Genomic DNA, 25,787 nt, shown 5'->3' with positions numbered 1-25,787 from the left:
TTTGTGTTGTGGGGTAGGCCTCTGCCCTTCAATAAAAATTAAAACTTTTACAGGTGCTGTCCAGTGTGTTGTGGTACAGGCCGCTGCCCTTCAATAAAAATAAAACTTTTACAGGTACTGTCCAGTGTGTTGTGGTGTAGGCCGCTGCCCTTCTTACATTACAGGTGCTGTCCAATGTGTTGAGGTGTAGGCCGCTGTCCTTCAATAAAAATACAAACTTTACAGGTGCTGTCCTGTGTTTTGTGGTGTAGGCCGCTGCCCTTCTTATTCTTACATTACAGGTCCTCTCCTGTTTGTTGTGGTGTAGGCCGCTGCCCTTCTTATTCTCACATTACAGGTGCTGTCCTGTGTGTTGTGGTGTAGGCCGCTGCCCTTCTTATTCTTACATTAGAGGTGCTGTCCTGTGTATTGTAGTGTAGGCCGCTGCCCTTCTTATTCTTACATTACAGGTGCTGTCCTGTGTGTTGTGGTGTAGACCGATGCCCTTCTTACATTACAGGTGCTGTCCAGTGTGTTGTGGTGTAGGCCGCTGCCCTTCTTACATTACAGGTGCTGTCCAATGTGTTGAGGTGTAGGCCGGTGCCCTTCAATAAAAATAAAAACTGTTACAGGTGTTGTCCTCTGTTTTATGGTGTAGGCCGCTGCCCTTCTTATTCTTACATTACAGGTCCTCTCCTGTGTGTTGTGGTGTAGGCCGCTGCCCTTCTTATTCTCACATTACAGGTGCTGTCCTGTGTGTTGTGGTGTAGGCCGCTGCCCTTCTTATTCTTACATTACAGGTGCTGCACTTCAATAAAATTAAAGACTTTTACAGGTGCTGTCCAGTGTGTTGTGGTGTAGACCGCTGCCCTTCTTACATTACAGGTGCTGTCCAGTGTTTTGTGGTATAGGGCGCTGGCCTTCTTACATTACAGGTGCTGTCCAGTGTGTTGTGGTTTAGGCCGCTCCACTTCTTATTCTTACATTACAGGTGCTGTTCAGTGTGTTGTGGTGTAAGCCACAGCCCTTCTTATTCTTACATTACAGGTCCTCTCTTGTGTGTTGTGGTGTAGGCTGCTGCCCTTCTTATTCTCACATTACAGGTGCTGTCCTGTGTGTTGTGGTGTAGGCCGCTGCCCTTCTTATTCTTACATTACATTTGCTGTCCTGTGTGTTGTAGTGTAGGCCGCTGCCTTCTTATTCTTACATTACAGGTGCTGTCCTGTGTGTTGTGGTGTAGGCCGATGCCCTTCTTACATTACAGGTGCTCTCCAGTGTGTTTTGGTGTAGGCCGCTGCCCTTCTTACATTACAGGTGCTGTCCAGTGTGTTGTGGTGTAGGCCACTGCCCTTCTTACATTACAGGTGCTGTCCAGTGTGTTGTGGTGTAGGCCACTGCCCTTTTTACATTACAGGTGCTGTCCAGTGTGTTGTGGTGTAGGTCGCTGCCCTTCTTACATTACAGGTGCTGTCCAGTGTGTTGTGGTGTATGCCGCTGCCCTTCTTACATTACAGGTGCTGTCCAATGTGTTGAGGTGTAGGTCGGTGCCCTTCAATAAAAATAAAAACTGTTACAGGTGCTGTCCTGTGTTTTGTGGTGTAGGCCGCTGCCCTTCTTATTCTTACATTACAGGTCCTCTCCTGTGTGTTGTGGTGTAGGCCGCTGCCCTTCTTATTCTCACATTACAGGTGCTGCCCTTCTTATTCTTAAATTACAGGTGCTGCACTTCAATAAAAGTAAAGACTTTTACAAGTGCTGTCCAGTTTGTTGTGGTGTAGACCGCTGCCCTTCTTACATTACAGGTGCTGTCCAGTGTGTTGTGGTATAGGGCGCTGGCCTTCTTACATTACAGGTGCTGTCCAGGGTGTTGTGGTGTAGGCCGCTGCCCTTCTTATTCTTACTTTACAGGTGCTGTCCAGTGTGTTGTGGTGTAGGCCACTGCACTTCTTATTCTTACATTACAGGTGCTATTTTGTGTGTTGTGGTGTAGGCCACTGCCCTTCAATAAAAATAAAAACTTTTCCAGGTGATGTCCAGTGTGTTGTGGTGTAGGCCGCTGCACTTCTTACATTACAGGTGCTGTCTTTTGTGTTGTGGTATAGGCCGCTGCCCTTCAATAAAAATAAAAACTTTTACAGGTACGGTCCAGTGTGTTGTGGTGTAGGCCACTGCCCTTCTTACACTACAGGTGCTGTCCAGTGTGTTGTGGTATAAGCCGCTTCCCTTCAATAAAAATAAAAACTTTTACAGGTACTGTCCAGTGTGTTGTGGTGTAGGCCGCTGCCCTTCTTATTCTTACATTACAGGTGCTGTCCAGTGTGTTGTGGTGTAGGCCACTGCACTTCTTATTCTTACATTACAGGTGCTGTTTTGTGTGTTGTGGTGTAGGCCACTGCCCTTCAATAAAAATAAAAACTTTTCCAGGTGATGTCCAGTGTGTTGTGGTGTAGGCCGCTGCACTTCTTACATTACAGGTGCTGTCTTTTGTGTTGTGGGGTAGGCCTCTGCCCTTCAATAAAAATTAAAACTTTTACAGGTGCTGTCCAGTGTGTTGTGGTACAGGCCGCTGCCCTTCAATAAAAATAAAACTTTTACAGGTACTGTCCAGTGTGTTGTGGTGTAGGCCGCTGCCCTTCTTACATTACAGGTGCTGTCCAATGTGTTGAGGTGTAGGCCGCTGTCCTTCAATAAAAATACAAACTTTACAGGTGCTGTCCTGTGTTTTGTGGTGTAGGCCGCTGCCCTTCTTATTCTTACATTACAGGTCCTCTCCTGTTTGTTGTGGTGTAGGCCGCTGCCCTTCTTATTCTCACATTACAGGTGCTGTCCTGTGTGTTGTGGTGTAGGCCGCTGCCCTTCTTATTCTTACATTAGAGGTGCTGTCCTGTGTATTGTAGTGTAGGCCGCTGCCCTTCTTATTCTTACATTACAGGTGCTGTCCTGTGTGTTGTGGTGTAGACCGATGCCTTTCTTACATTACAGGTGCTGTCCAGTGTGTTGTGGTGTAGGCCGCTGCCCTTCTTACATTACAGGTGCTGTCCAATGTGTTGAGGTGTAGGCCGGTGCCCTTCAATAAAAATAAAAACTGTTACAGGTGTTGTCCTCTGTTTTATGGTGTAGGCCGCTGCCCTTCTTATTCTTACATTACAGGTCCTCTCCTGTGTGTTGTGGTGTAGGCCGCTGCCCTTCTTATTCTCACATTACAGGTGCTGTCCTGTGTGTTGTGGTGTAGGCCGCTGCCCTTCTTATTCTTACATTACAGGTGCTGCACTTCAATAAAATTAAAGACTTTTACAGGTGCTGTCCAGTGTGTTGTGGTGTAGACCGCTGCCCTTCTTACATTACAGGTGCTGTCCAGTGTTTTGTGGTATAGGGCGCTGGCCTTCTTACATTACAGGTGCTGTCCAGTGTGTTGTGGTTTAGGCCACTCCACTTCTTATTCTTACATTACAGGTGCTGTTCAGTGTGTTGTCGTGTAAGCCACAGCCCTTCTTATTCTTACATTACAGGTCCTCTCTTGTGTGTTGTGGTGTAGGCTGCTGCCCTTCTTATTCTCACATTACAGGTGCTGTCCTGTGTGTTGTGGTGTAGGCCGCTGCCCTTCTTATTCTTACATTACATTTGCTGTCCTGTGTGTTGTAGTGTAGGCCGCTGCCCTTCTTATTCTTACATTACAGGTGCTGTCCTGTGTGTTGTGGTGTAGGCCGATGCCCTTCTTACATTACAGGTGCTCTCCAGTGTGTTTTGGTGTAGGCCGCTGCCCTTCTTACATTACAGGTGCTGTCCAGTGTGTTGTGGTGTAGGCCACTGCCCTTCTTACATTACAGGTGCTGTCCAGTGTGTTGTGGTGTAGGCCACTGCCCTTTTTACATTACAGGTGCTGTCCAGTGTGTTGTGGTGTAGGTCGCTGCCCTTCTTACATTACAGGTGCTGTCCAGTGTGTTGTGGTGTATGCCGCTGCCTTTTTACATTACAGGTGCTGTCCAATGTGTTGAGGTGTAGGTCGGTGCCCTTCAATAAAAATAAAAACTGTTACAGGTGCTGTCCTGTGTTTTGTGGTGTAGGCCGCTGCCCTTCTTATTCTTACATTACAGGTCCTCTCCTGTGTGTTGTGGTGTAGGCCGCTGCCCTTCTTATTCTCACATTACAGGTGCTGCCCTTCTTATTCTTAAATTACAGGTGCTGCACTTCAATAAAAGTAAAGACTTTTACAAGTGCTGTCCAGTTTGTTGTGGTGTAGACCGCTGCCCTTCTTACATTACAGGTGCTGTCCAGTGTGTTGTGGTATAGGGCGCTGGCCTTCTTACATTACAGGTGCTGTCCAGGGTGTTGTGGTGTAGGCCGCTGCCCTTCTTATTCTTACATTACAGGTGCTGTCCAGTGTGTTGTGGTGTAGGCCACTGCACTTCTTATTCTTACATTACAGGTGCTGTTTTGTGTGTTGTGGTGTAGGCCACTGCCCTTCAATAAAAATAAAAACTTTTCCAGGTGATGTCCAGTGTGTTGTGGTGTAGGCCGCTGCACTTCTTACATTACAGGTGCTGTCTTTTGTGTTGTGGTATAGGCCGCTGCCCTTCAATAAAAATAAAAACTTTTACAGGTACGGTCCAGTGTGTTGTGGTGTAGGCCACTGCCCTTCTTACACTACAGGTGCTGTCCAGTGTGTTGTGGTATAAGCCGCTTCCCTTCAATAAAAATAAAAACTTTTACAGGTACTGTCCAGTGTGTTGTGGTGTAGGCCGCTGCCCTTCTTATTCTTACATTACAGGTGCTGTCCAGTGTGTTGTGGTGTAGGCCACTGCACTTCTTATTCTTACATTACAGGTGCTGTTTTGTGTGTTGTGGTGTAGGCCACTGCCCTTCAATAAAAATAAAAACTTTTCCAGGTGATGTCCAGTGTGTTGTGGTGTAGGCCGCTGCACTTCTTACATTACAGGTGCTGTCTTTTGTGTTGTGGGGTAGGCCTCTGCCCTTCAATAAAAATTAAAACTTTTACAGGTGCTGTCCAGTGTGTTGTGGTACAGGCCGCTGCCCTTCAATAAAAACAAAAACTTTTACAGGTACTGTCCAGTGTGTTGTGGTGTAGGCCGCTGCCCTTCTTACATTACAGGTGCTGTCCAATGTGTTGAGGTGTAGGCCGCTGTCCTTCAATAAAAATACAAACTTTACAGGTGCTGTCCTGTGTTTTGTGGTGTAGGCCGCTGCCCTTCTTATTCTTACATTACAGGTCCTCTCCTGTTTGTTGTGGTGTAGGCCGCTGCCCTTCTTATTCTCACATTACAGGTGCTGTCCTGTGTGTTGTGGTGTAGGCCGCTGCCCTTCTTATTCTTACATTAGAGGTGCTGTCCTGTGTATTGTAGTGTAGGCCGCTGCCCTTCTTATTCTTACATTACAGGTGCTGTCCTGTGTGTTGTGGTGTAGACCGATGCCCTTCTTACATTACAGGTGCTGTCCAGTGTGTTGTGGTGTAGGCCGCTGCCCTTCTTACATTACAGGTGCTGTCCAATGTGTTGAGGTGTAGGCCGGTGCCCTTCAATAAAAATAAAAACTGTTACAGGTGTTGTCCTCTGTTTTATGGTGTAGGCCGCTGCCCTTCTTATTCTTACATTACAGGTCCTCTCCTGTGTGTTGTGGTGTAGGCCGCTGCCCTTCTTATTCTCACATTACAGGTGCTGTCCTGTGTGTTGTGGTGTAGGCCGCTGCCCTTCTTATTCTTACATTACAGGTGCTGCACTTCAATAAAATTAAAGACTTTTACAGGTGCTGTCCAGTGTGTTGTGGTGTAGACCGCTGCCCTTCTTACATTACAGGTGCTGTCCAGTGTTTTGTGGTATAGGGCGCTGGCCTTCTTACATTACAGGTGCTGTCCAGTGTGTTGTGGTTTAGGCCGCTCCACTTCTTATTCTTACATTACAGGTGCTGTTCAGTGTGTTGTCGTGTAAGCCACAGCCCTTCTTATTCTTACATTACAGGTCCTCTCTTGTGTGTTGTGGTGTAGGCTGCTGCCCTTCTTATTCTCACATTACAGGTGCTGTCCTGTGTGTTGTGGTGTAGGCCGCTGCCCTTCTTATTCTTACATTACAGGTGCTGTCCTGTGTGTTGTAGTGTAGGCCGCTGCCCTTCTTATTCTTACATTACAGGTGCTGTCCTGTGTGTTGTGGTGTAGGCCGATGCCCTTCTTACATTACAGGTGCTCTCCAGTGTGTTTTGGTGTAGGCCGCTGCCCTTCTTACATTACAGGTGCTGTCCAGTGTGTTGTGGTGTAGGCCACTGCCCTTCTTACATTACAGGTGCTGTCCAGTGTGTTGTGGTGTAGGCCACTGCCCTTTTTACATTACAGGTGCTGTCCAGTGTGTTGTGGTGTAGGTCGCTGCCCTTCTTACATTACAGGTGCTGTCCAGTGTGTTGTGGTGTATGCCGCTGCCCTTCTTACATTACAGGTGCTGTCAAATGTGTTGAGGTGTAGGTCGGTGCCCTTCAATAAAAATAAAAACTGTTACAGGTGCTGTCCTGTGTTTTGTGGTGTAGGCCGCTGCCCTTCTTATTCTTACATTACAGGTCCTCTCCTGTGTGTTGTGGTGTAGGCCGCTGCCCTTCTTATTCTCACATTACAGGTGCTGCCCTTCTTATTCTTAAATTACAGGTGCTGCACTTCAATAAAAGTAAAGACTTTTACAAGTGCTGTCCAGTTTGTTGTGGTGTAGACCGCTGCCCTTCTTACATTACAGGTGCTGTCCAGTGTGTTGTGGTATAGGGCGCTGGCCTTCTTACATTACAGGTGCTGTCCAGGGTGTTGTGGTGTAGGCCGCTGCCCTTCTTATTCTTACATTACAGGTGCTGTCCAGTGTGTTGTGGTGTAGGCCACTGCACTTCTTATTCTTACATTACAGGTGCTGTTTTGTGTGTTGTGGTGTAGGCCACTGCCCTTCAATAAAAATAAAAACTTTTCCAGGTGATGTCCAGTGTGTTGTGGTGTAGGCCGCTGCACTTCTTACATTAGAGGTGCTGTCTTTTGTGTTGTGGTATAGGCCGCTGCCCTTCAATAAAAATAAAAACTTTTACAGGTACGGTCCAGTGTGTTGTGGTGTAGGCCACTGCCCTTCTTACACTACAGGTGCTGTCCAGTGTGTTGTGGTATAAGCCGCTTCCCTTCAATAAAAATAAAAACTTTTACAGGTACTGTCCAGTGTGTTGTGGTGTAGGCCGCTGCCCTTCTTACATTACAGGTGCTGTCCAATGTGTTGAGGTGTAGGCCGCTGTCCTTCAATAAAAATACAAACTTTTACAGGTGCTGTCCTGTGTTTTGTGGTGTAGGCCGCTGCCCTTCTTATTCTTACATTACAGCTCCTCTCTTGTGTGTTGTGGTGTAGGCCGCTGCCTTCTTATTGTTACATTACAGGTGCTGTCCTGTGTGTTGTGGTGTAGGCCGCTGCCCTTCTTATTCTTACATTACATGTGCTGTCCTGTGTGTTGTAGTGTAGGCCGCTGCCCTTCTTATTCTTACATTACAGGTGCTGTCCTGTGTGTTGTGGTGTAGGCCGATGCCCTTCTTACATTACAGGTGCTCTCCAGTGTGTTGTGGTGTAGGCCGCTGCCCTTCTTACATTACAGGTGCTGTCCAGTGTGTTGTGGTGTAGGCCACCGCCTTTCTTACATTACAGGTGCTGTCCAGTGTGTTTGGGTGTAGGCCACTGCCCTTCTTACATTACAGGTATTGTCCAGTGTGTTGTGGTGTAGGCCACTGCCCTTATTACATTACAGGTGCTGTCCAGTGTGTTGTGGTGTAGGCCGCTGCCCTTCTTACATTACAGGTGCTGTCCAGTGTGTTGTGGTGTAGGCTGCTGCCCTTCTTACATTACAGGTGCTGTCCAATGTGTTGAGGTGTAGGCCGGTGCCCTTCAATAAAAATAAAAACTGTTACAGGTGCTGTCCTGTGTTTTGTGGTGTAGGCCGCTGCCCTTCTTATTCTCACATTACAGGTGCTGCCCTTCTTATTCTTAAATTACAGGTGCTGCACTTCAATAAAAATAAAGACTTTTACAAGTGCTGTCCAGTTGGTTGTGGTGTAGACCGCTGCCCTTCTTACATTACAGGTGCTGTCCAGTGTGTTTTGGTATAGGGCGCTGGCCTTCTTACATTACAGGTGCTGTCCAGGGTGTTGTGGTGTAGGCCGCTGCCCTTCTTATTCTTACATTACAGGTGCTGTCCAGTGTGTTGTGGTGTAGGCCACTGCACTTCTTATTCTTACATTACAGGTGCTGTCTTGTGTGTTGTGGTGCAGGCCGCTGCCCTTCAATAAAAATAAAAACTTTTACAGGTACTGTCCAGTGTGTTGTGGTGTAGGCCGCTGCCCTTCTTACATTACAGGTGCTGTCCAATGTGTTGAGGTGTAGGCCGCTGTCCTTCAAAAAAAATACAAACTTTTACAGGTGCTGTCCTGTGTTTTGTGGTGTAGGCCGCTGCCCTTCTTATTCTTACATTACAGGTCCTCTCTTGTGTGTTGTGGTGTAGGCCGCTGCCCTTCTTATTCTCACATTACAGGTGCTGTCCTGTGTGTTGTGGTGTAGGCCGCTGCCCTTCTTATTCTTACATTAGAGGTGCTGTCATGTGTATTGTAGTGTAGGCCGCTGCCCTTCTTATTCTTACATTACAGGTGCTGTCCTGTGTGTTGTGGTGTAGATCGATTCCCTTCTTACATTACAGGTGCTGTCCAGTGTGTTGTGGTGTAGGCCTCCGCCTTTCTTACATTACAGGTGCTGTCCAGTGTGTTTGGGAGTAGGCCACTGCCCTTCTTACATTATAGGTGCTGTCCAGTGTGTTGTGGTGTAGGCCACTGCCCTTTTTACATTACAGGTGCTGTCCAGTGTGTTGTGGTGTAGGTCGCTGCCCTTCTTACATTACAGGTGCTGTCCAGTGTGTTGTGGTGTATGCCGCTGCCCTTCTTACATTACAGGTGCTGTCCAATGTGTTGAGGTGTAGGTCGGTGCCCTTCAATAAAAATAAAAACTGTTACAGGTGCTGTCCTGTGTTTTGTGGTGTAGGCCGCTGCCGTTCTTATTCTTACATTACAGGTCCTCTCCTGTGTGTTGTGGTGTAGGCCGCTGCCCTTCTTATTCTCACATTACAGGTGCTGCCCTTCTTATTCTTAAATTACAGGTGCTGCACTTCAATAAAAGTAAAGACTTTTACAAGTGCTGTCCAGTTTGTTGTGGTGTAGACCGCTGCCCTTCTTACATTACAGGTGCTGTCCAGGGTGTTGTGGTGTAGGCCGCTGCCCTTCTTATTCTTACATTACAGGTGCTGTCCAGTGTGTTGTGGTGTAGGCCACTGCACTTCTTATTCTTACATTACAGGTGCTGTTTTGTTTGTTGTGGTGTAGGCCGCTGTCCTTCAATAAAAATAAAAACTTTTACAGGTACTGTCCAGTGTGTTGTGGTGTAGGCCGCTGCCCTTCTTACATTACAGGTGCTGTCCAATGTGATGAGGTGTAGGCCGCTGTCCTTCAATAAAAATACAAACTTTTACAGGTGCTGTCCTGTGTTTTGTGATGTAGGCCGCTGCCCTTCTTATTCTCACATTACAGGTGCTGTCCTGTCTGTTGTGGTGTAGGCCACTGCCCTTCTTATTCTTACATTACAGGTGCTGTCCTGTCTATTGTAGTGTAGGCCGCTGCCTTTCTTATTCTTACATTACAGGTGCTGTCCTGTGTGTTGTGGTGTAGACAGATGCCCTTCTTACATTACAGGTACTGTCCAGTGTGTTGTGGTGTAGGCCACTGCCCTTATTACATTACAGCTGCTGTCCAGTGTGTTGTGGTGTAGGCCACTGCCCTTTTTACATTACAGGTGCTGTCCAGTGTGTTGTGGTGTAGGTCGCTGCCCTTCTTACATTACAGGTGCTGTCCAGTGTGTTGTGGTGTATGCCGCTGCCCTTCTTACATTACAGGTGCTGTCCAATGTGTTGAGGTGTAGGTCGGTGCCCTTCAATAAAAATAAAAACTGTTACAGGTGCTGTCCTGTGTTTTGTGGTGTAGGCCGCTGCCCTTCTTATTCTTACATTACAGGTCCTCTCCTGTGTGTTGTGGTGTAGGCCGCTGCCCTTCTTATTCTCACATTACAGGTGCTGCCCTTCTTATTCTTAAATTACAGGTGCTGCACTTCAATAAAAGTAAAGACTTTTACAAGTGCTGTCCAGTTTGTTGTGGTGTAGACCGCTGCCCTTCTTACATTACAGGTGCTGTCCAGGGTGTTGTGGTGTAGGCCGCTGCCCTTCTTATTCTTACATTACAGGTGCTGTCCAGTGTGTTGTGGTGTAGGCCACTGCACTTCTTATTCTTACATTACAGGTGCTGTTTTGTTTGTTGTGGTGTAGGCCACTGCCCTTCAATAAAAATAAAAACTTTTCCAGGTGATGTCCAGTGTGTTGTGGTGTAGGCCGCTGCACTTCTTACATTACAGGTGCTGTCTTTTGTGTTGTGGGGTAGGCCTCTGCCCTTCAATAAAAATTAAAACTTTTACAGGTGCTGTCCAGTGTGTTGTGGTACAGGCCGCTGCCCTTCAATAAAAATAAAAACTTTTACAGGTACTGTCCAGTGTGTTGTGGTGTAGGCCGCTGCCCTTCTTACATTACAGGTGCTGTCCAATGTGTTGAGGTGTAGGCCGCTGTCCTTCAATAAAAATACAAACTTTGCAGGTGCTGTCCTGTGTTTTGTGGTGTAGGCCGCTGCCCTTCTTATTCTTACATTACAGGTCCTCTCCTGTTTGTTGTGGTGTAGGCCGCTGCCCTTCTTATTCTCACATTACAGGTGCTGTCCTGTGTGTTGTGGTGTAGGCCGCTGCCCTTCTTATTCTTACATTAGAGGTGCTGTCCTGTGTATTGTAGTGTAGGCCGCTGCCCTTCTTATTCTTACATTACAGGTGCTGTCCTGTGTGTTGTGGTGTAGACCGATGCCCTTCTTACATTACAGGTGCTGTCCAGTGTGTTGTGGTGTAGGCCGCTGCCCTTCTTACATTACAGGTGCTGTCCAATGTGTTGAGGTGTAGGCCGGTGCCCTTCAATAAAAAAAAAACTGTTACAGGTGTTGTCCTCTGTTTTATGGTGTAGGCCGCTGCCCTTCTTATTCTTACATTACAGGTCCTCTCCTGTGTGTTGTGGTGTAGGCCGCTGCCCTTCTTATTCTCACATTACAGGTGCTGTCCTGTGTGTTGTGGTGTAGGCCGCTGCCCTTCTTATTCTTACATTACAGGTGCTGCACTTCAATAAAATTAAAGACTTTTACAGGTGCTGTCCAGTGTGTTGTGGTGTAGACCGCTGCCCTTCTTACATTACAGGTGCTGTCCAGTGTTTTGTGGTATAGGGCGCTGGCCTTCTTACATTACAGGTGCTGTCCAGTGTGTTGTGGTTTAGGCCGCTCCACTTCTTATTCTTACATTACAGGTGCTGTTCAGTGTGTTGTGGTGTAAGCCACAGCCCTTCTTATTCTTACATTACAGGTCCTCTCTTGTGTGTTGTGGTGTAGGCTGCTGCCCTTCTTATTCTCACATTACAGGTGCTGTCCTGTGTGTTGTGGTGTAGGCCGCTGCCCTTCTTATTCTTACATTACATGTGCTGTCCTGTGTGTTGTAGTGTAGGCTGCTGCCCTTCTTATTCTTACATTACAGGTGCTGTCCTGTGTGTTGTGGTGTAGACCGATGCCCTTCTTATATTACAGGTGCTCTCCAGTGTGTTGTGGTGTAGGCCGCTGCCCTTCTTACATTACAGGTGCTGTCCAGTGTGTTGTGGTGTAGGCCACTGCCCTTCTTACATTACAGGTACTGTCCAGTGTGTTGTGGTGTAGGCCGTTGCCCTTCTTACATTACAGGTGCTGTCCAGTGTGTTGTGGTGTAGGCCGCTGCCCTTCTTACATTACAGGTGCTGTCCAATGTGTTGAGGTGTAGGCCGGTGCCCTTCAATAAAAATAAAAACTGTTACAGGTGCTGTCCTTTGTTTTGTGGTGTAGGCCGCTGCCTTCTTATTCTTACATTACAGGTACTCTCCTGTGTGTTGTGGTGTAGGCCGCTGCCCTTCTTATTCTCACATTACAGGTGCTGCCCTTCTTATTCTTACAGTACAGGTGCTGCACTTCAATAAAAATAAAGACTTTTACAAGTGCTGTCCAGTGTGTTGTGGTGTAGACCGCTGCCCTTCTTACATTACAGGTGCTGTCCATTGTGTTGTGGTATAGGGTGCAGGCCTTCTTACATTACAGGTACTGTCCAGTGCGTTGTGGTGTAGGCCGCTGCCCTTCTTATTCTTACATTACAGGTGCTGTCCAGTGTGTTGTGGTGTAGGCCACTGCCCTTCTTATTCTTACATTACAGGTGCTGTCCAGTGTGTTGTGGTTTAGGCCGCTGCCCTTCAATAAAAATAAAAACTTTTACAGGTACTGTCCAGTGTTTTGTGGTGTAGGCCACTGCCCTTCTTACATTACAGGTGCTGTCCAGTGTGTTGTGGTATAAGCCGCTGCCCTTCAATAAAAATAAAAACTTTTACAGGTACTGTCCAGGGTGTTGTGGTGTAGGCCGCTGCCCTTCTTACATTACAGGTGCTGTCCAATGTGTTGAGGTGTAGGCCGATGCCCTTCTTATTCTTAAAATACAGGTGCTGTCTTGTGTGTTGTGGTGTAGGCCACTGCCCTTCAATAAAAATAAAATTTTTTCCAGGTGTTGTCCAGTGTGTTGTGGTGTAGGCCGATGCCCTTCTTACATTACAGGTGCTGTCCAGTGTGTTGTGGTGTAGGCCACCGCCTTTCTTACATTACAGGTGCTGTCCAGTGTGTTTGGGTGTAGGCCACTGCCCTTCTTACATTACAGGTACTGTCCAGTGTGATGTGGTGTAGGCCACTGCCCTTATTACATTACAGGTGCTGTCCACTGTGTTGTGGTGTAGGCTGCTGCCCTTCATACATTACAGGTGCTGTCCAGTGTGTTGTGGTGTAGGCCGCTGCCCTTCTTACATTACAGGTGCTGTCCAATGTGTTGAGGTGTAGGCCGATGCCCTTCAATAAAAACAAAAACTGTTACAGGTGCTGTCCTGTGTTTTGTGGTGTAGGCCGCTGCCCTTATTACATTACAGGTGCTGTCCACTGTGTTGTGGTGTAGGCTGCTGCCCTTCATACATTACAGGTGCTGTCCTGTGTGTTGTGGTGTAGACCGATGCCCTTCTTACATTACAGGTGCTGTCCAGTGTGTTGTGGTGTAGGCCACCGCCTTTCTTTCATTACAGGTGCAGTCCAGTGTGTTTGGGTGTAGGCCACTGCCCTTCTTACATTACAGGTGCTGTCCAGTGTGTTGTGGTGCAGGCCGCTGCCCTTCTTACATTACAGGTGCTGTCCAGTGTGTTGTGGTGTAGGCCGCTGCCCTTCATACATTACAGGTGCTGTCCAGTGTGTTGTGGTGTAGGCCGCTGCCCTTCTTACATTACAGGTGCTGTCCAATGTGTTGAGGTGTAGGCCGTTGCCCTTCAATAAAAACAAAAACTGTTACAGGTGATGTCCTGTTTTTTGTGGTGTAGGCCGCTGCCTTTCTTATTCTTACATTACAGGTCCTCTCCTTTGTGTTGTGGTGTAGGCCGCTGCCCTTCTTATTCTCACATTACAGGTGCTGCCCTTCTTATTCTTACAGTACAGGTGCTGCACTTCAATAAAAATAAAGACTTTTACAAGTGCTGTCCAGTGTGTTGTGGTGTAGACCGCTGCCCTTCTTAAATTACAGGTGCTGTCCATTGTGTTGTGGTATAGGGTGCTGGCCTTCTTAAATTACAGGTGCTGTCCAGTGTGTTGTGGTGTAGGCCGCTGCCCTTCTTATTCTTACATTACAGGTGCTGTCCAGTGTGTTGTGGTGTAGGCCACTGCCCTTCTTATTCTTACATTACAGGTGCTGTCTTGTGTGTTGTGGTGTAGGCCACTGCCCTTCAATAAAAATAAAAACTTTTCCAGGTGTTGTCCAGTGTGTTGTGGTGTAGGACGCTGCACTTCTTACATTACAGGTGCTGTCTTTTGTGTTGCGGGGTAGGCCTCTGACCTTCAAAAAAAATAAAAACTTTTACAGGTGCTGTCCAGTGTGTTGTGGTATAGGCCGCTGCCCTTCAATAAAAATAAAAACTTTTACAGGTACTGTCCAGTGTGTTGTGGTGTAGGCCACTGCCCTTCTTACATTACAGGTGCTGTCCAGTGTGTTGTGGTATAAGCCGCTGCCCTTCAATAAAAATAAAAACTTTTACTGGTACTGTCCAGTGTGTTGTGGTGTAGGCTGCTGCCCTTCTTACATTACAGGTGCTGTCCAATGTGTTGAGGTGTAGGCCACTGTCCTTCAATAAAAATACAAACTTTTACAGGTGCTGTCCTGTGTTTTGTGGTGTAGGCCGCTGCACTTCTTATTCTTACATTACAGGTCCTCTCTTGTGTGCTGTGGTGTAGGCCGCTGCCCTTCTTATTCTCACATTACAGGTGCTGTCCTGTGTGTTGTGGTGTAGGCCGCTGTACTTCTTATTCTTACATTACATGTGCTGTCCTGTGTGTTGTAGTGTAGGCCGCTGCCCTTCTTATTCTTACATTACAGGTGCTGTCCTGTGTGTTGTGGTGTAGACCGATGCCCTTCTTACATTACAGGTGCTGTCCAGTGTGTTGTGGTGTAGGCCACCGCCTTTCTTTCATTACAGGTGCAGTCCAGTGTGTTTGGGTGTAGGCCACTGCCCTTCTTACATTACAGGTGCTGTCCAGTGTGTTGTGGTGCAGGCCGCTGCCCTTCTTACATTACAGGTGCTGTCCAGTGTGTTGTGGTGTAGGCCGCTGCCCTTCATACATTACAGGTGCTGTCCAGTGTGTTGTGGTGTAGGCCGCTGCCCTTCTTACATTACAGGTGCTATCCAATGTGTTGAGGTGTAGGCCGTTGCCCTTCAATAATAACAAAAACTGGTACAGGTGCTGTCCTGTTTTTTGTGGTGTAGGCCGCTGCCCTTCTTATTCTTACATTACAGGTCCTCTCCTGTGTGTTGTGGTGTAGGCCGCTGCCCTTCTTATTCTCACATTACAGGTGCTGCCCTTCTTATTCTTACAGTACAGGTGCTGCACTTCAATAAAAATAAAGACTTTTAGAAGTGCTGTCCAGTGTGTTGTGGTGTAGACCGCTGCCCTTCTTAAATTACAGGTGCTGTCCATTGTGTTGTGGTATAGGGTGCTGGCCTTCTTAAATTACAGGTGCTGTCCAGTGTGTTGTGGTGTAGGCCGCTGCCCTTCTTATTCTTACATTACAGGTGCTGTCCAGTGTGTTGTGGTGTAGGCCACTGCCCTTCTTATTCTTACATTACAGGTGCTGTCTTGTGTGTTGTGGTGTAGGCCACTGCCCTTCAATAAAAATAAAAACTTTTCCAGGTGTTGTCCAGTGTGTTGTGGTGTAGGACGCTGCACTTCTTACATTACAGGTGCTGTCTTTTGTGTTGCGGGGTAGGCCTCTGCCCTTCAAAAAAAAATAAAAACTTTTACAGGTGCTGTCCAGTGTGTTGTGGTATAGGCCGCTGCCCTTCAATAAAAATAAAAACTTTTACAGGTACTGTCCAGTGTGTTTTGGTGTAGGCCACTGCCCTTCTTACATTACAGGTGCTGTCCGGTGTGTTGTGGTATAAGCCGCTGCCCTTCAATAAAAATAAAAACTTTTACTGGTACTGTCCAGTGTGTTGTGGTGTAGGCTGCTGCCATTCTTACATTACAGGTGTTGTCCAATGTGTTGAGGTGTAGGCCGCTGTCTTCAATAAAAATACAAACTTTTACAGGTGCTGTCCTGTGTTTTGTGCTGTAGGCCGCTACACTTCTTATTCTTACATTACAGGTCCTCTCTTGTGTGTTGTGGTGTAGGCCGCTGCCCTTCTTATTGTTACATTACAGGTGCTGTCCTGTGTGTTGTGGTGTAGGCCGCTGACCTTCTTATTCTTACATTACATGTGCTGTCCTGTGTGTTGTAGTGTAGTCCGCTGCCCTTCTTATTCTTACATTACAGGTGCTCTCCAGTATGTTGTGGTGTAGGCCGATGCCCTTCTTACATTACAGGTGCTGTCCAGTGTGTTGTGGTGTAGGCCACCGCCTTTCTTACATTACAGGTGCTGTCCAGTGTGTTGTGGTATAAGCCACTGCCCTTCAATAAAAACAAAAACTTTTACAGGTGCTGTCCAGTGAGTTGTGGTGTAGGCCACTGCCCTTATTACATTACAGGTGCTGTCCAGTGTGTTGTGGTATAAGCCACTGCCCTTCAATAAAAACAAAAACTTTTACAGGTACTGTCCAGTGTGTTGTGGTGTAGGCCGCTGCCCTTCTTACATTACAGGTGCTGTCCAATGTGTTGAGGTATAGGCCGCTGTCCTTCAATAAAAATACAAACTTTTACAGGTCCTGTCCTGTGTTTTGTGGTGTAGGCTGCTGCCCTTCTTATTCTTACATTACAGGTCCTCTCTTGTGTGTTGTGGTGTAGGCCGCTGCCCTTCTTATTCTCACATTACAGGTGCTATCCTGTGTGTTGTGGTGTAGGCCGCTGCCCTTCTTCTTCTTATATTACAGGTGCTATCCTGTGTGTTGTAGTGTAGGCCGCTGCCCTTCTTATTCTTACATTACAGGTGCTGTCCTGTGTGTTGTGGTGTAGACCGATGCCGTTCTTACATTACAGGTGCTGTCCAGTGTGTTGTGGTGCAGGCCGCTGCCCTTCTTACATTACAGGTGCTGTCCAGTCTGTTTTGGTGTAGGCCACTGCCTTTCTTACATTACAGATGCTGTCCAGAGTGTTTGGGTGTAGGCAACTGCCTTTCTTACATTACAGGTACTGTCCAGTGTGTTGTGGTGTAGGCCACTGCCCTTCTTACATTACAGGTGCTGTCCAGTGTGTTGTGGTGTAGGCCACTGCCCTTCTTACATTACAGATGCTGTCCTGTGTGTTGTGGTGTAGGCCGCTGCCCTTCTTACATTACAGGTGCTGTCCAATGTGTTGAGGTGTAGGCCGCTGCCCTTCAATAAAAATAAAAACTGTTACAGGTGCTGTCCTGTGTCTTGTGGTGTAGGCCGCAGCCCTTCTTATTCTTACATTACAGGTGCTGTCCTGTGTGTTGTGGTGTAGGCCACTGCCCTTCTTATACTTACGTTACAGGTGCTGTCCTGTGTGTTGTGGTGAAGGCCGCTGCCCTTCTTATACTTACATTACAGGTGCTGTTCTGTGTGCTGTGGTGTAGGCCGCTACCCTTCTTATTCTTACTTTACAGGTGCTGTCCTGTGTGTTGTGCTGTAGCCCGCTGCCCTTCTTATTCTTACATTACAGGTGCTGTCCTGTGTATTGTAGTGTAGGCCGCTGCCCTTCTTATTCTTACATTACAGGTGCTGTCCTGTGTGTTGTGGTGTAGACTGATGCCCTTCTTACATTACAGGTGCTCTCCAGTGTGTTGTGGTGTAGGCCGCTGCCCTTCTTACATTACAGGTGCTGTCCAGTGTGTTGTGGTGTAGGCCACCGCCTTTCTTACATTACAGGTGCTGTCCAGTGTGTTTGGGTGTAGGCCACTGCCCTTCTTACATTACAGGTACGGTCCAATGTGTTGTGGTGTAGGCCACCGCCTTTCTTACATTACAGGTGCTGTCCAGTGTGTTTGGGTGTAGGTAACTGCCCTTCTTACATTACAGGTACTGTCCAGTGTGTTGTGGTGTAGGCCACTGCCCTTCTTACATTACAGGTGCTGTCCAGTGTGTTGTGGTGTAGGCCACTGCCCTTTTTACATTACAGGTGCTGTCCAGTGTGTTTTGGTGTAGGCCGCTGCCCTTCTTACATTACAGGTGCTGTCCAATGTGTTGAGGTGTAGGCCGGTGCCCTTCAATAAAAATAAAAACTGTTACAGGTGTTGTCCTGTGTTTTGTGGTGTAGGCCGCTGCCCTTCTTATTCTTACATTACAGGTCCTCTCCTGTGTGTTGTGGTGTAGGCCGCTGCCCTTCTTATGCTCACATTACAGGTGCTGTCCTGTGTGTTGTGGTGTAGGCCGCTGCCCTTCTTATTCTTACATTACAGGTGCTGCACTTCAATAAAAATAAAGACTTTTACAGTTGCTGTCCAGTGTGTTGTGGTGTAGACCGCTGCCCTTCTTACATTACAGATGCTGTCCAGTGTTTTGTGGTATAGGGCGCTGGCCTTCTTACATTACAGGTGCTGTCCAGTGTGTTGTGGTTTAGGCCGCTGCACTTCTTAATCTTACATTACAGGTGCTGTCCACTGTGTTGTGGTGTAAGCCACTGCCCTTCTTATTCTTACATTACAGGTCCTCTCTTGTGTGTTTTGGTGTATGCCGCTGCCCTTCTTATTCTTACATTACAGGTGCTGTCCTGTGTGTTGTGGTGTAGGCCGCTGCCCTTCTTATTCTTACATTACATGTGCTGTCCTGTGTGTTCTAGTGTAGGCTGCTGCCCTTCTTATTCTTACATTACAGGTGCTGTTCTGTGTGTTGTGGAGTAGACCGATGCCCTTCTTACATTACAGGTGCTCTCCAGTGTGTTGTGGTGTAAGCCGCTGCCCTTCTTACATTACAGGTGCTATCTAGTGTGTTGTGGTGTAGGCCACCGCCTTTCTTACATTACAGGTACTGTCCAGTGTGTTTGGGTGTAGGCCACTGCCTTCTTACATTACAGGTACTGTCCAGTGTGTTGTGGTGTAGGCCACTGCACTTATTACATTACTGGTGCTGTCCAGTGTGTTGTGGTGTAGGCCGCTGCCCTTCTTACATTACAGGTGCTGTCCAGTGTGTTGTGGTGTAGGCCGCTGCCCTTCTTACATTACAGGTGCTGTCCAATGTGTTGAGGTGCAGGCCAGTGCCCTTCAATAAAAATAAATGCTGTTACAGGTGCTGTCCTGTGTTTTGTGGTGTAGGCCGCTGCCCTTCTTATTCTTACATTACAGTTCCTCTCCTGTGTGTTGTGGTGTAGGTCGCTGCCCTTCTTATTCTCACATTACAGGTGCTGCCCTTCTTATTCTTACATTACAGGTGCTGCACTTTAATAAAAATAAAGACTTTTACAAGTGCTGTCCAGTTTGTTGTGGTGTAGACCGCTGCCCTTCTTACATTACAGGTGCTGTCAACTGTGTTGTGGTATAGGGCGCTGGCCTTCTTACATTACAGGTGCTGTCCATGGTGTTGTGGTGTAGGCCGCTGCCCTTCTTATTCTTACATTACAGGTGTTGTCCAGTGTGTTGTGGTGTAGGCCGCTGCACTTCTTACATTACAGGTGCTGTCTTTTGTGTTGTGGGGTAGGCCTCTGCCCTTCAATAAAAATAAAAACTTTTACAGGTGCTGTCCAGTGTGTTGTGGTAAAGCCGCTGCCCTTCAATAAAAATAAAAACTTTTACAGGTACTGTCCAGTGTGTTGTGGTGTAGGCCGCTGCCCTTCTTACATTACAGGTGCTGTCCAATGTGATGAGGTGTAGGCCGCTGTCCTTCAATAAAAATACAAACTTTTACAGGTGCTGTCCTGTGTTTTGTGATGTAGGCCGCTGCCCTTCTTATTCTCACATTACAGGTGCTGTCCTGTCTGTTGTGGTGTAGGCCACTGCCCTTCTTATTCTTACATTACAGGTGCTGTCCTGTCTATTGTAGTGTAGGCCGCTGCCTTTCTTATTCTTACATTACAGGTGCTGTCCTGTGTGTTGTGGTGTAGACAGATGCCCTTCTTACATTACAGGTACTGTCCAGTGTGTTGTGGTGTAGGCCACTGCCCTTATTACATTACAGCTGCTGTCCAGTGTGTTGTGGTGTAGGCCACTGCCCTTTTTACATTACAGGTGCTGTCCAGTGTGTTGTGGTGTAGGCCGCTGCCCTTCTTACATTACAGGTGCTGTCCAATGTGTTGAGGTGTAGGCCGGTGCCCTTCAATAAAAATAAAAACTGTTACAGGTGTTGTCTTGTGTTTTGTGGTGTAGGCCACTGCCCTTCTTATTCTTACATTACAGGTCCTCTCCTGTGTGTTGTGGTGTAGGCCGCTGCCCTTCTTATTCTTACATTACAGGTGCTGCACTTCAATAAAAATAAAGACTTTTACAGGTGCTGTCCAGTGTGTTGTGGTGTAGACCGCTGCCCTTCTTACATTACAGGTGCTGTCCAGTGTTTTGTGGTATAGGGCGCTGGCCTGCTTACATTACAGGTGCTGTCCAGTGTGTTGTGGTTTAGGCCGCTGCACTTCTTATTCTTACATTACAGGTGCTGTCAAGTGTGTTGTGGTGTAAGCCACTGCCCTTCTTATTCTTACATTACAGGTCCTCTCTTGTGTGTTGTGGTGTAGGCCGCTGCCCTTCTTATTCTCACATTACAGGTGCTGTCCTGTGTGTTGTGGTGTAGGCCGCTGCCCTTCTTATACTTACATTACATGTGCTGTCCTGTGTGTTGTAGTGTAGGCCGCTTCCCTTCTTACATTACAGGTGCTGTCCAGTGTGTTGTGGTGTAAGCCACTGCCCTTCTTATTCTCACATTACAGGTCCTCTCTTGTGTGTTGTGGTGTAGGCCGCTGCCCTTCTTATTCTCACATTACAGGTGCTGTCCTGTGTGTTGTGGTATAGACCGATGCCCTTCTTACATTACAGGTGCTCTCCAGTGTGTTGTGGTGTAGGCCGCTGCCCTTCTTACATTACAGGTGCTGTCCAGTGTGTTGTGGTGTAGGCCACCGCCTTTCTTACATTACAGGTGCTGTCCAGTGTGTTTGGGTGTAGGCCGCTGCCCTTCTTGTTCTTACATTACAGGTGCTGTCCAGTGTGTTGTGGTGTAGGCCACTGCCCTTCAATAAAAATAAAAACTTTTCCAGGTGTTCTCTAGTGTGTTGTGGTGTAGGCCGCTGCACTTCTTACATTACAGGTGCTGTCTTTTGTGTTGTGGGGTAGGCCTCTGCCCTTCAATAAAAACAAAAACTTTTACAGGTGCTGTCCAGTGAGTTGTGGTGTAGGCCACTGCCCTTCTTACATTACAGGTGCTGTCCAGTGTGTTGTGGTAGAAGCCGCTGCCCTTCAATAAAAACAAAAACTTTTACAGGTACTGTCCAGTGTGTTGTGGTGTAGGCCGCTGCCCTTCTTACATTACAGGTGCTGTCCAATGTGTTGAGGTGTAGGCCGCTGTCCTTCAATAAAAATACAAACTTTTACAGGTGCTGTCCTGTGTTTTGTGGTGTAGGCCGCTGCCCTTCTTATTCTTACATTACAGGTCCTCTCTTGTGTGTTGTGGTGTAGGCCGCTGCCCTTCTTATTCTCACATTACAGGTGCTGTCCTGTGTGTTGTGGTGTAGGCCGCTGCCCTTCTTATTCTTACATTACAGGTGCTGTCCTGTGTGTTGTAGTGTAGGCCGCTGCCCTTCTTATTCTTACATTACAGGTGCTGTCCTGTGTGTTGTGGTGTAGACAGATGCCCTTCTTACATTACAGGTACTGTCCAGTGTGTTGTGGTGTAGGCCACTGCCCTTATTACATTACAGCTGCTGTCCAGTGTGTTGTGGTGTAGGCCACTGCCCTTTTTACATTACAGGTGCTGTCCAGTGTGTTGTGGTGTAGGCCGCTGCCCTTCTTACATTACAGGTGCTGTCCAATGTGTTGAGGTGTAGGCCGGTGCCCTTCAATAAAAATAAAAACTGTTACAGGTGTTGTCTTGTGTTTTGTGGTGTAGGCCACTGCCCTTCTTATTCTTACATTACAGGTCCTCTCCTGTGTGTTGTGGTGTAGGCCGCTGCCCTTCTTATTCTTACATTACAGGTGCTGCACTTCAATAAAAATAAAGACTTTTACAGGTGCTGTCCAGTGTGTTGTGGTGTAGACCGCTGCCCTTCTTACATTACAGGTGCTGTCCAGTGTTTTGTGGTATCGGGCGCTGGCCTGCTTACATTACAGGTGCTGTCCAGTGTGTTGTGGTTTAGGCCGCTGCCCTTCTTATTCTCACATTACAGGTGCTGTCCTGTGTGTTGTGGTGTAGGCCGCTGCCCTTCTTATTCTTACATTACAGGTGCTGCACTTCAATTAAAATAAAGACTTTTACAGGTGCTGTCCAGGGTGTTGTGGTGTAGACCGCTGCCCTTCTTACATTGCAGGTGCTGTCCAGTGTTTTGTGGTATAGGGCGCTGGCCTTCTTACATTACAGGTGCTTTCCAGTGTGTTGTGGTGTAGGCCGCTGCACTTCTTATTCTTACATTACAGGTGCTGTCCATTGTGTTGTGGTGTAGGCCACTACCCTTCTTATCCTTACATTACAGGTGCTGTCTTGTGTGTTGTGGTGTAGGCCGCTGCCCTTCAATAAAAATAAAAACTTTCCCAGGTGTTGTCCAGTGTGTTGTGGTGTAGGACGCTGCACTTCTTACATTACAGGTGCTGTCTTGTGTGTTGTGGTGTAGGCCTCTGCCCTTCAATAAAAATAAAAACTTTTACAGGTGCTGTCAAGTGTGTTGTGGTATAGGCCACTGCCTTTCAATAAAAATAAAAACTTTTACAGGTACAGTCCAGTGTGTTGTGGTGTAGGCCACTGCCCTTCTTACATTACAGGTGCTGTCCAGTGTGTTGTGGTATAGGCTGCTGCCCTTCAATAAAACTAAAAACTTTTACAGGTACTCTCCAGTGTGTTGTGGTGTAGGCAGCTGCCCTTCTTACATTACAGGTGCTGTCCAATGTGTTGAGGTGTAGGCCGCTGTCCTTCAATAAAAATAAAAACTTTTACAGTTGCTGTCCTGTGTTTTGTGGTGTAGGCCGCTGCCCTTCTTATTCTTACATTACAGGTCCTCTTTTGTGTGCTGTGGTGTAGGCCGCTTCCCTTCTTATTCTCACATTACAGGTGCTGTCCTGTGTGTTGTGGTGTAGGCCGCTGCCTTTCTTATTCTTACATTACAGGTGCTGTCCTGTGTGTTGTAGTGTAGGCCGCTGCCCTTCTTATTCTTACATTACAGGTGCTGTCCTGTGTGTTGTGGTTTAGGCCGCTGCCCATCTTATTCTTACATAACAGGTGCTGTCCTGTGTGTTGTGGTGTAGGCCGCTGCCCTTCTTATTATTACATTACATGTGCTGTCCTGTGTGTTGTAGTGTAGGCCGCTTCCCTTCTTATTCTTACATTACAGGTGCTGTCCTGTGTGTTGTGGTGTAGACCGATGCCCTTCTTACATTACAGGTGCTCTCCAGTGTGTTGTGGTGTAGGCCGCTGCCCTTCTTACATTACAGGTGCTGTCCAGTGTGTTGTGGTGTAGGCCACCGCCTTTCTTACATTACAGGTGCTGTCCAGTGTGTTTGGGTGTAGGCCACTACCCTTCTTACATTACAGGTACTGTCCAGTGTGTTGTGGTGTAGTCCACTGCCCTTCTTACATTACAGGTGCTGTCCAGTGTGTTGTGGTGTAGGCCACTGCCCTTCTTACATTACAGGTGCTGTCCAGTGTGTTGTGGTGTAGGCCGCTGCCCTTCTTACATTACAGGTGCTGTCCTGTGTGTTGTGGTGTAGCCCACCGCCTTTCTTACATTACAGGTGCTGTCCAGTGTGTTTGGGTGTAGGCCACTACCCTTCTTACATTACAGGTACTGTCCAGTGTGTTGTGGTGTAGGCCACTGCCCTTCTTACATTACAGGTGCTGTCCAGTGTGTTGTGGTGTAGGCCGCTGCCCTTCTTACATTACAGGTGCTGTCCAATGTGTTGAGGTGTAGGCCGGTGCCCTTAAATAAAAATAAAAACTGTTACAGGTGCTGTCCTGTGTTTTGTGGTGTAGGCCACTGCCCTTCTTATTCTTACATTACAGGTCCTCTCCTGTGTGTTGTGGTGTAGGCCGCTGCCCTTCTTATTCTCACATTACAGATGCTGCCCTTCTTATTCTTACATTACAGGTGCTGCACTTCAAGAACAATAAAGACTTTTACAAGTGCTGTCCAGTTTGCTGTGGTGTAGACCGCTGCACTTCTTACATTACAGGTGCTGTCCAGTGTGTTGTGGCATAGGGCGCTGGCCTTCTTACATTACAGGTGCTGTCCAGTGTGTTGTGGTGTAGGCCGCTGCCCTTCTTGTTCTTACATTACAGGTGCTGTCCAGTGTGTTGTGGTGTAGGCCACTGCCCTTCAATAAAAATAAAAACTTTTCCAGGTGTAGTCCAGTGTGTTGTGGTGTAGGCCGCTGCCCTTCTTACATTACAGGTGCTGTCCAGTGTGTTGTGTTATAAGCCGCTGCCCTTCAATAAAAACAAAAACTTTTACAGGTACTGTCCAGTGTGTTGTGGTGTAGGCCGCTGCCCTTCTTACATTACAGGTGCTGTCCAATGTGTTGAGGTGTAGGCCGCTGTCCTTCAATAAAAATACAAACTTTTACAGGTGCTGTCCTGTGTTTTGTGGTGTAGGCCGCTGCCCTTCTTATTCTTACATTACAGGTCCTCTCTTGTGTGTTGTGGTGTAGGCCGCTGCCCTTCTTATTCTCACATTACAGGTGCTGTCCTGTGTGTTGTGGTGTAGGCCGCTGCCCTTCTTATTCTTACATTACAGGTGCTGTCCTGTGTGTTGTAGTGTAGGCCACTGCCCTTCTTATTCTTACATTACAGGTGCTGTCCTGTGTGTTGTGGTGAAGACCGATGCCGTTCTTAAATTACAGGTGCTGTCCAGTGTGTTGTGGTGCAGGCCGCTGCCCTTCTTACATTACAGGTGCTGTCCAGTGTGTTGTGGTGTAGGCCACTGCCTTTCTTACATTACAGGTGCTGTCCAGTGTGTTTGGGTGTAGGCAACTGCCTTTCTTACATTACAGGTACTGTCCAGTGTGTTGTGGTGTAGGTCACTGCCCTTCTTACATTACAGGTGCTGTCCAGTGTGTTGTGGTGTAGGCCACTGCACTTCTTACATTACAGATGCTGTCCTGTGTGTTGTGGTGTAGGCCGCTGCACTTCTTACATTACAGGTGCTGTCCAATGTGTTGAGGTGTAGGCCGGTGCCCTTCAATAAAAAAAAAAAACTGTTACAGGTGCTGTCCTGTGTCTGGTGGTGTAGGCCGCTGCCCTTCTTATACTTACATTACAGGTCCTCTCCTGTGTGTTGTGGTTTAGGCCGCTGCCCTTCTTATTCTCACATTACAGGTGCTGTCCTGCGTGTTGTGGTGTAGGCCGCTGCCCTTCTTATTCTTACATTACAGGTGCTGCACTTCAATAAAAATAAAGACTTTTACAGGTGCTGTCCAGTGTGTTGTGGTGTAGACCGCTGCCCTTCTTACATTACAGGTGCTGTCCAGTGTTTTGTGGTATAGGGCGCTGGCCTTCTTACATTACAGGTGCTGTCCATTGTGTTGTGGTGTAGGCCACTACCCTTCTTATTCTTACATTACAGGTGCTGTCTTGTGTGTTGTGGTGTAGGCCTCTGCCCTTCAATAAAAATAAAAACTTTTACAGGTGCTGTCCAGTGTGTTGTGGTATAGGCCGCTGCCCTTCAATAAAAATAAAAACTTTTACAGGTACAGTCCAGTGTGTTGTGGTGTAGGCCACTGCCCTTCTTACATTACAGGTGCTGTCCAGTGTGTTGTGGTATAGGCTGCTGCCCTTCAATAAATCTAAAAACTTTTACAGGTACTCTCCAGTGTGTTGTGGTGTAGGCAGCTGCCCTTCTTAAATTACAGGTGCTGTCCAATGTGTTGAGGTGTAGGCCGCTGTCCTTCAATAAAAATAAAAACTTTTACAGTTGCTGTCCTGTGTTTTGTGGTGTAGGCCGCTGCCCTTTTTATTCTTACATTACAGCTCCTCTTTTGTGTGCTGTGGTGTAGGCCGCTTCCCTTCTTATTCTCACATTACA

Source organism: Taudactylus pleione, unplaced genomic scaffold (genome assembly GCF_031769625.1).
Source record: "Taudactylus pleione unplaced genomic scaffold, aTauple2 ptg001031l, whole genome shotgun sequence".
Lineage (NCBI taxonomy): Eukaryota > Metazoa > Chordata > Amphibia > Anura > Myobatrachidae > Taudactylus > Taudactylus pleione.
Note: the sequence above shows the minus strand (reverse complement) of the source record.